The 12,828-nt window shown below is 44.5% G+C and overlaps 1 long non-coding RNA gene across 1 annotated transcript in view; it reads left to right on the forward strand.

Annotated features, from left to right (window-relative positions):
* Window positions 1-1,309: 1,309 nt before the first annotated feature.
* The window catches only part of LOC132378968 (uncharacterized), a 104,861-nt gene continuing 93,342 nt past the window's right edge, over window positions 1,310-12,828 (forward strand). Inside the window, exon 1 of the long non-coding RNA XR_009507245.1 lies at window positions 1,310-1,788. This is a non-coding gene — a long non-coding RNA (uncharacterized LOC132378968). The remainder of the gene's footprint in view (window positions 1,789-12,828) is intronic.

The following is a 12,828-nucleotide window of genomic DNA, read 5'->3' on the forward strand; positions in this document are numbered from 1 at the left end:
GGTACCAATCTGTCTTCTTAACCAGCCCTTTACCTTTCCCACCTATCACCTCCCTATTTCTTACTTCCTCTCCACCCCCCTGGCTTCGTCTATCACCTTCTGGCTTGTTTTCCTTCTCCTCCCCCACCTTCTTATTCAGGATTTTTAACCTCTCCCTTTCCAGGCCTGAAACATCCACTCTTTATTCATCCCCATAGATGCTGCCTGACCCACTGAGTTCCTCCAGCATTTTGTGTGTGCGGTTTTACACTTTAATCTGCATCCTTATTGATTTATCTTATTCTACCTCAGAGCACTGTGTGGTGATCTGATTTGTAAAAACAGTGTGCAAGACAAGGTTTTCACTGTATTTTGGTACATGTGACAATAATAAACCAATATAAGACACACTTGGTCATGAATGGAACCTCAGCAGCCTGTGAATGGTCACGTCGGCCAGATCTTGGGGAAGGGTGACGTTTAATTTTATTGCATTCTACTTCGAGATAGTGTGGAACAGGCCATGCCACCCAGCAGCCCCCAGTTTTAACCCTAGCCGAATGACGGGACCGATTAACCTACTAACCGACATGTGTTCGTACTGTGCAAGGAAACCGAAGATCAAGGGAAGGACATACAAATTTGCCTACAGAGCACGCCAGAATTGAACTCAGAACTCTGATGCCCCAGGCTGTAATAGCGTCCCCCCCCCCCTTTTTTTCTCGGCTTTCATCCCCATGCTGTTATTTTGAGCATCTTTTTATTTATTATGTTACAATGATTTTACTTCCAGCATCACTAACAGCGCAAAAATTACCCTCCCCGGAGAGCACCCACTCCAGTCCCTGTACTGGAAGTCTTCCAGCTAACATTACACCCGCTCCCTGGAATAGCCTGCTGGGAGCAAAATCTCAGAAGAATGGCTGCAGTTGGTTCAGTCAGTGGCTGGCCGCCTGGACCTGTGATTGGAACTGAGTGACATTAAAGCTGCCAAGCTGAATTCCCTTTCTATGCGCAAGTGACCAAACTGCAGGGGCATTTGCCGCCTGGGACTTTTCACTGATGCATTTCATCGAAGACATTTTGTTGGCTTTGGGACTTTTCCTGGCCCTGGGGCTATTTCAGGGAAATATGCTGGGGAGAGGTTTGTGATCGAGAAGGTGTCGATAGACCCGGAGGTTTGGAGGAATGCATTGGTCAGAGGAAGCATTTCGTTTCGGGAGGCACACTGGGGGCTCTGGGGATCTGTCAGCAGGAACAGAAGTCGCCCATACGCGAGCACAGCTGTACCGTACTCTGGTTTCTGCATCATCTTTCCCCTCACCAAAGCGCTGAAAAAAAGTGCGGACGTTGAGTACGTGTGAATCGTGCCTCCCGGGAATAAAACAGCAGGCGATGATTTAAGATCAGCAGACATCGAAATGATTTCGTGTCCAGCTGATCCTCTGAGACGGGGCACTTCCGCAAATTCAGAAGTTGTGATGATTAACTGGAGACCATTCAGCAGCCACTTCGGACCAGCCGTCACCCCAGCAACACTCCACCCCGTCCAGCCGGAGGTGGGGGGGGGGGGGAGAATCGGGTTGCGCCAGGCCGCCCCGATTGGCTGAAGCGCATCAGACAAGGGAGCTGCCTCCTTCTGATTGGTCGCGCTGCCATCAGGAGCTGTGGCGCTTCGAGCCGCCGGTTCGAAGGTGTCGCTGACCGGCAGTAACCCGGCCGCCGGCTGATGCAACCGCGGAATCCCAGGCAGTCAGCAGAGTTCGCAGGAGCACCAGCTCGACTTGTAGTAACCCCCCACCCGCGCAGGTAACGCTCGGTGGGTAAAAAAGCACCACAGGATGGGGAAGGAAAAGAAATCATTTAAAATTTCAGAGTGAGCTCATAAAGAGGGAAGGTTGCATTTAGCTCTCCGGAAAGTACATTACATTAATGCCTGCTGATGTGTGTCCCGTGTGTCGGTTTGTATTTGGAGTAGGACACACACACACACACACACACACACACACACACACACACACACACACACACACACACACACACACACACACACACACACACACACACACACACACACCTATCTGCCTGAGGTGGCTTTTCTCTGCTAGAAACATGATTCAGTTAACAGTGACCCACGCAGATACAGTTCTAGAACCAGAGAGCAAAAGCTTAGTTGTCTAAAACTAGAGTGTGCAGTTTTAATGTAAGGGTTTAAAAGGTATTTGAAGAAGAATCTTCCACCAGAAGATGGTCAAAATCTGTGGGTTGTGGAGTCACGTGCTCATGTAGGTGTCTGGATGAGCACAGGCACAGAAGCCTATGGGTTGCAAACACGAGGAAATCTGCAGATGCTGGAAATTCAAGCAACACACACAAAATGCTGGTGGAACACAGCAGGCCAGGCAGAATCTATAGGAAGAAATACAATCGACGTTTCAGGCCGAGACCCTTCGTCAGGACTAACTGAAAGAAAAGTTAGTAAGAGATTTGAAAGTAGGAGGGGGAGGGGGAAAGCCAAAATGATAGGGAAAGACAGGAGGGATCAGTGTAGATGGGTCGGTCAGCTTGGATGGGGTGGAAGGCAGGGCCTGTTTCAATGCTCTATGAATCCATAAAGCAGAGAAAATCTGCAGATGCTGGAAATCCGAGCAACACACACAAAATGCTGAAGTTTTTGGGGCCAAGACGTCGACTGTACTTTTTTTCCCACAGACGCTGCCTGGCCTGCTGAGTTCCTCCAGCATTTTATGTGTGTTGCTCTATGAATCCACGATGGCTATGTTGTGGAAGTCAATGTCCACTTTATTCAGACCCTCCCTGTGATACTGGTTATGCAAATCCACAATCCTCTGATGACATCAGTATAAAGTTCAACTTCTTTGGCTAATTGCTGGTGGGATGTGTTTAAGATCATCCTGCATCAGCCTTGATAGTTGAGTGTCAGTATGAACGTACACTTATGCTGTGTCGAGAAAGTCTCAGGCCACTTCCCAGTTGCAGAATCAGACAGGAATTGACAGCAGTGGAGAAGAAGAAAATTGCAGGGTGCGGGCCCTCGTGATCAAGGCAGCTGTTGGTAGTGGGGGCGGGGGATAGGAAACAGAGAGTGGATGCCAGGACACTGAGATCCTGGAGGGTGAAAGAATAGCAAACGTCATGGAGATTGGGAAGGGAAAGAAGGTGATGCTGGGATGAGAAGTCAATTGTTTAACCTCCATGAAGTGAGAATGCAATTTGCAAATGCTTCCTTCAGAAGCAGTGGTGGGGGTGGGGCAGGTCACTAACACAGTTCTCAATACGTGAGAGGGGAAGTGAAGCAGCAAGCAGATCTCCCATTGTGTCTGGGTAGAAAATGTACAGAATCCTTGGTAGAAAAATTTACTCTCCAATTTGATGTAAATCATGAATGGCCATCTGAGCAAACGCCCTGTGGAGCTGTACACTTAGGCAGAGGAGGGAGATGACAAAACATAGTATAAGTGAAGATGAAAGCAAAGAGAAATGAAACATCAGGGCCTTTATCCAGTAAATTCAATCATTGCCATGTTATGTTAAGTCATAGATCATAAACTGCAGAAACCAGCCCTTCAGTCCAGTAAGTATGCAATGACAGACATGCTCCTATCTATATTAATCCTACAGTCCTGCCTTTTAGCTCTCTCCAGATTCCCATCAGCTCCCTCCAGATTCAACCGCTCACCACAGTCAATTTACAGTGACCAACCAACCCACACACACATCTTTGGGATGAGGGAGAGTATTTGGAGCACCTGAGGAAAACCCATGTAGTCACATCGAGAACATGCAAACTCTGCACCAGAGGTCAGGATTAACATTTTAATTCCCATTCCCATTCCTGTTCCGACATGCCACTCCATGGCCTCCTCTTGTGCCACGATGAGGCCACCCTCAGGGTGGAAGAGTAACACCTTATATTACAAACCCCATTTCCAGAAAAGTTGGGATATTTTCCAAAATGCAATAAAAGCAAAAATCTGTGATATGTTAATTCACGTGAGCCTTTCTTTAACTGACAAAAGTACAAAGAAAACATTTTCAATAGTTTTACTGACCTACTTAATTGTATTTTGTAAATATACACAAATTTAGAATTTGATGGCTGCAACCCACTCAACAAAAGTTGGGACAGAGACATGTTTACCATTGTGTTACATCACCTTTCCTTTTAATAACACTTTTTAATCGTTTTGGAACTGAGGATACTAATTGTAGTAGATTTGCAATTGGAAATTTTGTCCATTCTTGCTTGATATAAGACTTCAGCTTCTCAACAGTCCGTGGTCTCCATTGTCTGATTCTCCTCTTCATGATGCGCCATACACTTTTAATAGGAGATAGATCTGGACTGGCAACAGGCCAATCAAGCACACGCACTCTGTGTCTACAAAGCCACCCTGTTGTAGCCCGTGTAGAATGTGGTCTGGCATTGTCCTGTTGAAATAAGCATGGACGTCCCGGGAAGAGACGTCGCCTTGATGGCAACATATGTCTCTCTAAAATCCTAATATACGCCTCAGAGTCAATGGTACCTTCACGTACATGCAACTCACCCATGCTGTGGGCACTGATGCACACCCATACCATCACAGATGCTGGCTTTTGCACCTTTTGCTGATAACAATCAGGATGGTTGTTTTCATCTTTGGCATGGAGAACTTGACACCCATTTTTTCTAAAAACTAGCTGAAATGTGGACTCATCTGACCCCAGCACACGGTTCCACAGTCTTTCGGTCCATCTGAGATGAGCTTGAGGCAAGTTGATGTATGGCTTCCTCCTTGTGTAATACAGTTTCAAGTTGCATTTCTGGACACAGCGATAGACTGTGTTAAGTGACAATGGTTTTCCAGAAGTACTCCCGATCCCAGGTGGCTATAATTGTCACAGTAGCATGACGGTTTCTTGGGCAGTGCCGCCTGAGGGCTCGAAGATCTCGCACATTCAACAGTGGTTTTCGACCTTGCCCTTTACGCACTGAGATGTCTCTGAATTCTCTGAATCTTTTCACAATATTATGCATTGTAGATGTTGAAAGACCTAAATTCTCTGCAATATTGCATTGGGAAATGTTCCTTTTGAACTGATTAACAATTCTCTCAGGAATTTTGGCACAAAGGGGTGAGCCACGACCCATCCTTGCTTGCAAAGACTGAGCCTTTGATGGACGCTACTTTTATACCCAGTCATGATACCTCACCTGCTACCAATTAGCCTGCTTAATGTGGAGTCTTCCAAACCGGTGTTACTTGAATATTTTGTGCACTTTTCAATCTTATTTTAACCTTGTCCCAACTTTTGTTGAGTGTGTTGCAGCCATCCAATTCTAAATTTGTCTATATTTACAAAATACAATTAAGTTGGTCAGTAAAGCTATTGAAAATCTTTTCTTTGTACTTTTGTCAGTTAAATTAAGGTTCACGTGAATTAACATATCACGGATTTTTGTTCTTACTGCATTTTGGAAAATATCCCAACTTTTCTGGAAATGAGGTTTGTACATTAGGTTAGCCTCCAACCTGAATATCAATTTTTCCTTTTGGTAAAAAAAAATTTCTCCCCCTTCTATTTCCCACTCTGCCTTCCTCCCTCTTCTCACCTCACCTGTCTATCACCTCCTCCTTTTGCTTCTCCTGGGTTCTCTCTCCTCTACTATCAGATTCCTTCCTCACCAGTTCTTTACCTTTCATAGCCACCTGGCTTCACCTATCACCTTATAGTTCTCCTCCTTCCCTCCCTCCCCCCCCCTCACCTTTTTATTCCGGCGTCTTCCCCATCCTTTCCAGTCCCGAAGAAGGGTCTTGGCTCGATATGTCGGCTGTTCATTCATTTCTACGGATGCTGCCTGTCCCACTGTTCCTCCAGCATTTTGTGTGTGTTGCTTAGCATTAAAACTGGCTCACGGGAGCTGTGAAGCAGCAGCTAGCTGTACTGGCTGTGTTGCCCATTACTAATCTCCAGATCCAGCCGCCTCTGCTGCTTAAAACGCAGCAGGAGCACAATTCCACACTACCGAACCATCCTGGTTCACACCATCAGACTTCTCAGATCAGTGATTGAGGAAGATTATATAAACAACTTGGCCAGAGGCCAGGGCTAGGAAACATAAATTTAAGAGAGTGGTAAATGTAATCAGAAGCTCAAGCGAAGCATGAACAGTGAGGATGTATTACACGTAAGGTTATACATACAAGTGATGGAGAATGGAATGATGTTAGTGTTCAGGTGAAGATAGCTGGGAAGGCATGTATAAAGTATAAATGCCAGCACGAAGCTGCTGGTTTGAACTGACTTTCTCTTTTTGTGCTGTGAATGCTAAGGACGCTGGTAATGACTACCACCAAGTAGCTCTGATATCCACCAGGAAGAAATGCTTTGAGCAGCTGGTTGGGGCATACATCAATGTCACACTCCCAGGCAAACTCAGTCCACTGCATTGCTCCTACTCCAAAACGGATCAATGATGAACGATATCTCCACTGACTGTACACTCCGTCTTCAACACCGTAACTCCAAGAAAACTCATCTCCACACTCCTAGACCTGGGAATCAATACCTGCTTTTAAAAATGGACAGATAGCAAGGAGGACGAATGGGCAGCGACACCTCTGCCACAATTTTCCTCAACACTGGCACATAATAAGGGTGCAAACTCCGCTCCCTGCTTAATGCCTGTATGCTCAGGACCTTGTGCTATTCTGCTCTAACTCCACCTGCAAGTCTGCAGATGACAGCACTGCATAGTGGGCTGAATCTCAAATAATGATGATTTGGAGTGCTGGATGGAGATAGCCTGGTGGCATAGTGTCATGTCAACAACCCTTTCCTCAGCATCTGGTCATCGGCTTCAGGAAGTGGGGGCAGTGCACACACTCCCATTTACATCAATTGTACTGAGGTTAATATAGTTGAGAGCTTCAATTTCCAAAGTAGAAATATTACCAATAGCCTGTAGTAGTTCAATCACCTCAATGCCATGGGAAAGAAATTGAATGAGTGCTTCAGGAGGCTAAAGAAATTTGACATAATGCTGTTGACACTCACCAGTTCTTAGCAATGCATCATAAGAAACAGCCTATCCAAATTCTTAATGACTTCATATGGCAACTGCTCCACCCAAGACCAGAAGAAACTGTGGAGAGCTAAAGAAACAGCTCAGCAGATCACAAAAAGCAGCCTCTTCTTGGACTCTGTACACCCTTGTCACCGTCTTGGTACAAGCAGCAAACATAAACAAAATCTCCACCTTCTTAGGTCTTCTCTCTGCTTTTTAGTCCCACCCTGCTGAAGGTACAAAGCCCTGAAAGCACTTACCACCAGGCTGAAGGACAGCTCCTATCTAATTGTTACACTCTAACACTATCTTTGCACCTTATAGTCTACCTTCTCACATTTTTGTACGTTTGCACTGGCACTTTCTCTGTCATTGTTGCACTATGTTTTGCACTTTGTTATTCATTCCCCTTTTACTACCTGAATTGCACTGTATGGATGTTATGCAAAACAAAGATTTTAATTGAACCTTGGTTCATGTGGCAGTAACAACCTATTTACAATTTTGATTAGATCTAGATGACCAATTCACAATTCAGACAGGGGACTAGCACGCTACAAATTACAGCAGTTATGTATTCTTCTCTATGGAATATCAGTTAAATTTGAATCATCCAGTTTGTTCATTAAACCTGTCCGTTCTCTCTCTCCCACTCATGCCTCAGTTAGCAGCATTACTTCTCCAACTTTTACTGTGTCAGTGCAATGAACTTAAGTAACCTTTGAAGGAAACCAATCAGTGGCAGGTAATTCATTACACTGCTTCTATCTGAGAGGGAGTGGTATGAGCACTGGTTACTCAGACTAAAGCAGTTCAGTTTCAAACTAGTGATTAAGACACAAAAACAGAATAAGTCACACCGCTAATTTGTAATGAATAACCTGCATTAACCCCAACCATGAGGCTTGCATGGAATTACTCAGAAAAAAAAGCTTATACTCCAGCTATTGGGCTTATATGGGTTTCATTTCACATCGGCCTCATTGAGATCAGCATTTGGAACTAACATGGCTTTTTCCACTGTAAGTTCAGCCATGAGATACAAGGGATTCTGCAGATGCTGGGAATCTGAGCAACACACTCAAAGTGCTGGAGGGAGTTAGGAAGTCAGGCAGCTTCTATTGGGGAGGGCAATAAACAGTTGGTGCTTTGGACCGAGACCCTTCATCAGGACTTTGTGCATGTTGCTCTTCTCTAGTTGCCATTTTTTCTAACTTCTTGCTTCATTTCCAAATGCAATTGTGCAGTGACATGTGTACACTGAAACTGTCTCTCGTCCCTGTTTCATATGCCCCCATGGATTTGCCCAGTCTGTCCCTAAATCCTTGTCCAGCTCACGACACCTTTAAGCTCCCTCCTTTCCTCAATTTTCACTTTTATATTCCTGCACTTTCTTCATCCCCCATTGTGACCACCTCAGCTGGCTGGAATGCTCGTCTATTCCACCTGAAAAGTAACCTCTCACATACAATATAATGTTCCCCAGCTCTTCCTGCGCCACGTTGACAGCTGCATTAGTGTTAGTTCATGCACCCATGCTGAACTCATCAATATCATCAATTTTGCCTCTAACTTCCCCCCTGCCCTTAAATTCACTTGATCCATCTCTGACACCTTTCTCTGCTTCCTCAATCTTTATCTCCATCTCTGGAGACAAACTGTCTGCCAACATCTCTGGATTTCCAGCATCTGCAGAACCTCAAGTTTACTCCTCTGAATGTGCCCCTTAAAACCAATTTCTTTGACGAAGGCTTTGGGCACTTGCCCCAGTATATCCTTATGTGGGTGCAAGCTGGATTCTCTGTGATAGTAGCTCTTTCTGCAAAGGACATAGAATCCATTCAGCACATTGTAACCTTTGCTTCAAAGAGCCTGCTGCTGATGATCTTCCTCTAAAGGTTACTGTAAGTCATAGACTGACACAGTAATGATTGTAGGTGCCTGAGACATGTCAAGACAGGAGTGAGGAGTGGAACGCGGGGTGGATTGACAAATAAGCTGTGTCTGTCAAGATTATGCTCTGTGTGCCTCAAAATGCCTCAAGGGAAGCAAAGAAAATACGGAGAACTGCTCCCAACCATCAAGGCTGCTGTTTCCATGGTTTAGAAATAACACAGTAAAGCAGTAATAAATTTATACGGTGCCTTTCACAACTGCACACCTGTTCACAGTCAATTATGTAACTGAACACCAGCCACTGCAGTAACCTCAGAAAAGGGGGAAGCCATTCTGAACACAGTGTGAGATCCTGTAGACAGAATGCAATGAGGATCAGGTCATGTCAGAAATGCTGAATTGCGAGATAAGTATTGATCAGGATACAAGGTCAGCCCTCCTGCTTCTTGTGCAATTGGCAACTCTTATCAAGCTGGACTTGTTCCACACTTGGCACTGTTGCCAGTGAGTCAGAATTATCAAATTACTAACATGCACAAGAGGTTGTATTCCTACAGCCAGCTAATGCACCAGCAAGCAAATCTAACATCTCTGTCTAATGGGGAAGTATAGAACTGGTAAATTGGTTTGTTATTGTCATATGTACCAGAATACAGTGAAAAACTTTCTTTTGCGTACCATGCTGATGGATTATCTCATGACATCACTACATTGAAGTAATAAAAGGTAAAACCAATAACACAAAAGATGCTGGAAATCCAGAGCAACACACACAAAATACTGGAGGAACTCGGCAGCTGAGGCATCATCAGTAGAAATGAATAAACAGTTGACATTTGGGTTGAGAACCTTCATCAAGACTGGAAAAGAAGGAGGGAAAAGCCGGAATAAGTAGGTGAAGCCAGGTGGTTGGGCGAGGGGGATGAAGTAAGAAGCTGGGAGGTGGTAGGTGGAAAATGCAAAGAACTGGAGAAGAAGGAATCTAATAGGAGAGGAGAGTGCTGAACGGGAGAAGGAGGAGGGAAACCAGGGGAAGGAATTGAGCAGTTGAAAAGCGAAGAAGGAAGAGTGGGGATTTGAATAAGAGGGAAGAGGGCAGGGGAAAATGACCTGAAGTTGGAGAAATCGATATTCATGCCATCAGGTTGGAGGCTACCTGGACAGAATATGAGGTGTTGCTTCTCCACCCTGAGAGTGGCCTCATCTTGGCTGTAGAGGAAGCCAAGAACTGACATGTCAGAACAGGAATGGGGATTGGAATCAAAATGGTTAGCCACTGGGAATTCCTGTTTTTTGCAGATGGAGTGAAAGTGTTCAACTAAGTAGCCACCCAATCTACATCGGGTCTCACCAATGTAGAGGAGGCTGCATCGGGAACACCAGATACAGCAAAATACCCCAACAGATTTGGAGGTGAAGTGTTGCCTCACCTAGGAGGACTGTTTGGGGCCCTGAATGGAGGTGAGGGAGGTGTATGGCCACCTAAATTCGGTTTGGATGGAATCCAGAGGTTGTTTTTTGTGGGCCTTAATGATGCAGCTGATTGACTCCTGTGACAGTTCAGAATCACAGTGAAAGTCAGGTTTATTATTAACATATGTTGTGGAATTTGATGCTTGTTGGCATCATTAATCAAAGTACATTTATTATCAAATAATGTATCAGTTACATGACCTTGAGATGTGTTTGCTTACAGGCAGCCACAAAGCAAGAAACCTGAAATAACCCAATTAAACTAAAGTAAAAGAAAGACCAACACCCGATGCACAGAGAAAGGGAAACAGAAGCACTAATCAAGTGAACAACATTCTGAATCAAAATGAGTCCTTAGATCCAGACCCCGGAGCAGCCCGCATTAGGCTCAAAGCCTCAGTATCTGTCCATCATATTAGCAGGCATGGAGCACAGTAGCCAGGGGCAGTCTTTGTAGCCTCTACACCATGGAGAGAGGAGTAACATCAAGGGAGAGTGAGCACAAACTCCACTCACTTCTGGTCCCGACCCCCTGTCTTATCAGTATATTTGAACCGGTGTTTAAATTGTCCAAAGAGCATATCATACCTCACACCAGGGCCTGGGCATTGCTGCAGTGGAAGGCTCCAGGCCTAGAACACACTGCCTAGCAACTTGCTCTGGGCCCAGATTTCTCAGCCCAGCCTGAAGCCGATCTTGGTTTCTTAATATCGGCTTGGCCTCCAGAATGATCCAACCTCGCGTTCAGGCAAGTTGTACTGGCATTGGAACTGCTCTGCCTTGTCTTAGACCATAAGACCATAAGACAAAGGAGCAGAAGTTGGCCATTCGGCCTGTCGAGTCTGCTCCGCCACTTCTCCTCTCGGAACTGCTTACTCCAATCTGCATCGAAATCTACAACGTACCAGCACAGATCATCCCTCGAATTTGCTTCGTCTTTGCTCACCACTTCATTGTTTGCAATGATAATTTACTACAGTTTATTTCTGAATAGATGTTATTAGGAATGATTTTCGTCAAATTTCTTGCCTTTTGAACAAAGAGTGAGCTGCCACACGTGTTTGGTAGCACCATCTTAAACCAGAAGTTTACAGTGCAAGACATAAAAATACTATGTTATAATAAAGATAAGTAAGTAAATAGTGCAAAAATCGAATAATGAGGTAGTGTTTATCGGTTCATGAACTGTTCAGAAATCTGATGACAATGAGAAGACATGATCATATGCCTTGAAGATCACAGTCTTCATATCCAAATACCTTAATTAGTAGAGTCTTGGGAGTTCTGTCTCTGCTCACATGGCCCTGATTGGAAAATGTGCAAGTGTTTTTAGTGTTGGGTGAAGTTTGGTCTGTCCCTTTCACAAGCAATTGGGAGTAAGTGTTGAAGTCCAAAGTTGGCTATGAGCATGAGATGCAAGAGCATGATGCTGAACTGTAAACAGGGTAATTTCCTTTATAACTAGAGAAAGGGCTTCAATACATATTCAATAGTATTCACTGAGTGGAGAATTTAGAGGTTTTACTCACTTAGTGAGCTCAGCTGCAGTCACACCAATCGAGGCAAATACACAACAACTCTACACAAGAGACACCATTGTACCACCTCTTGACTCAGTAACATAGCAACCATACTCTAATTGATTGGTGCTTTAACCTTGGGATTCGTTAGCAGAGCAACAGGATTGTAAGCTCAGTAACACAGGCATTCACTCTCCTGGAAGTCCTTTACATCCTTGCTTCTAACAACCTGTTCAAGTAAACCCATTGATTGCATCCAGCTAATTCCAAATATCAGAATGAAAGTGGTTCAAAGGTTGTGGGGGTGGGGGGGGGTGGGGAGGAGAATGGGATGGAGGCTGGGTGGCTGGGGTGAGTGAGAATGATAGACAGTGTGGTATGAGAATAAGGCGAGGTATTAATCAACTGTCCCAGTCACCATGTAAAGGAACTTTGTATGTTGCTTCAATATTTGCTGTGCAAAACTGTTACCTCTTACTCCCAGATCTGTCCCTCTTCCTCATCACAGTAAATGAAGACATAGATGGAACAGATTCAATGCAAACTTTTGAAAGGAATCTGGGAATAGCTTTTGAAAAACATATCTACAGGGCCAAGGTTAAGGAAAATGTGGGAGGGGACTAATTGGATCCATCTTTCAGGCACATAAAACTGGCGTGAAGTGCCCTTGTTGCGTGCCTTCAGTCTATAATAATTTGCTTTTTAACCTGAGATTTGGACAATAGATGTGATAATAGAATTTGCACATCTCTGGAATTTTACATAGAGCTTTTACTTCGATCAACAATCCAGGAATAAATGGTGACCAAAAATACACTAATTAATGAAACTAAATAGAAATTCTCCTTGAACTAATGAAATCATTGGTTTTGGATTGTGATTTTGGAT

The sequence above is a fragment of the Hypanus sabinus genome, chromosome 21 (genome assembly GCF_030144855.1).
Source record: "Hypanus sabinus isolate sHypSab1 chromosome 21, sHypSab1.hap1, whole genome shotgun sequence".
NCBI classification, from domain to species: Eukaryota; Metazoa; Chordata; class Chondrichthyes; order Myliobatiformes; family Dasyatidae; genus Hypanus; species Hypanus sabinus.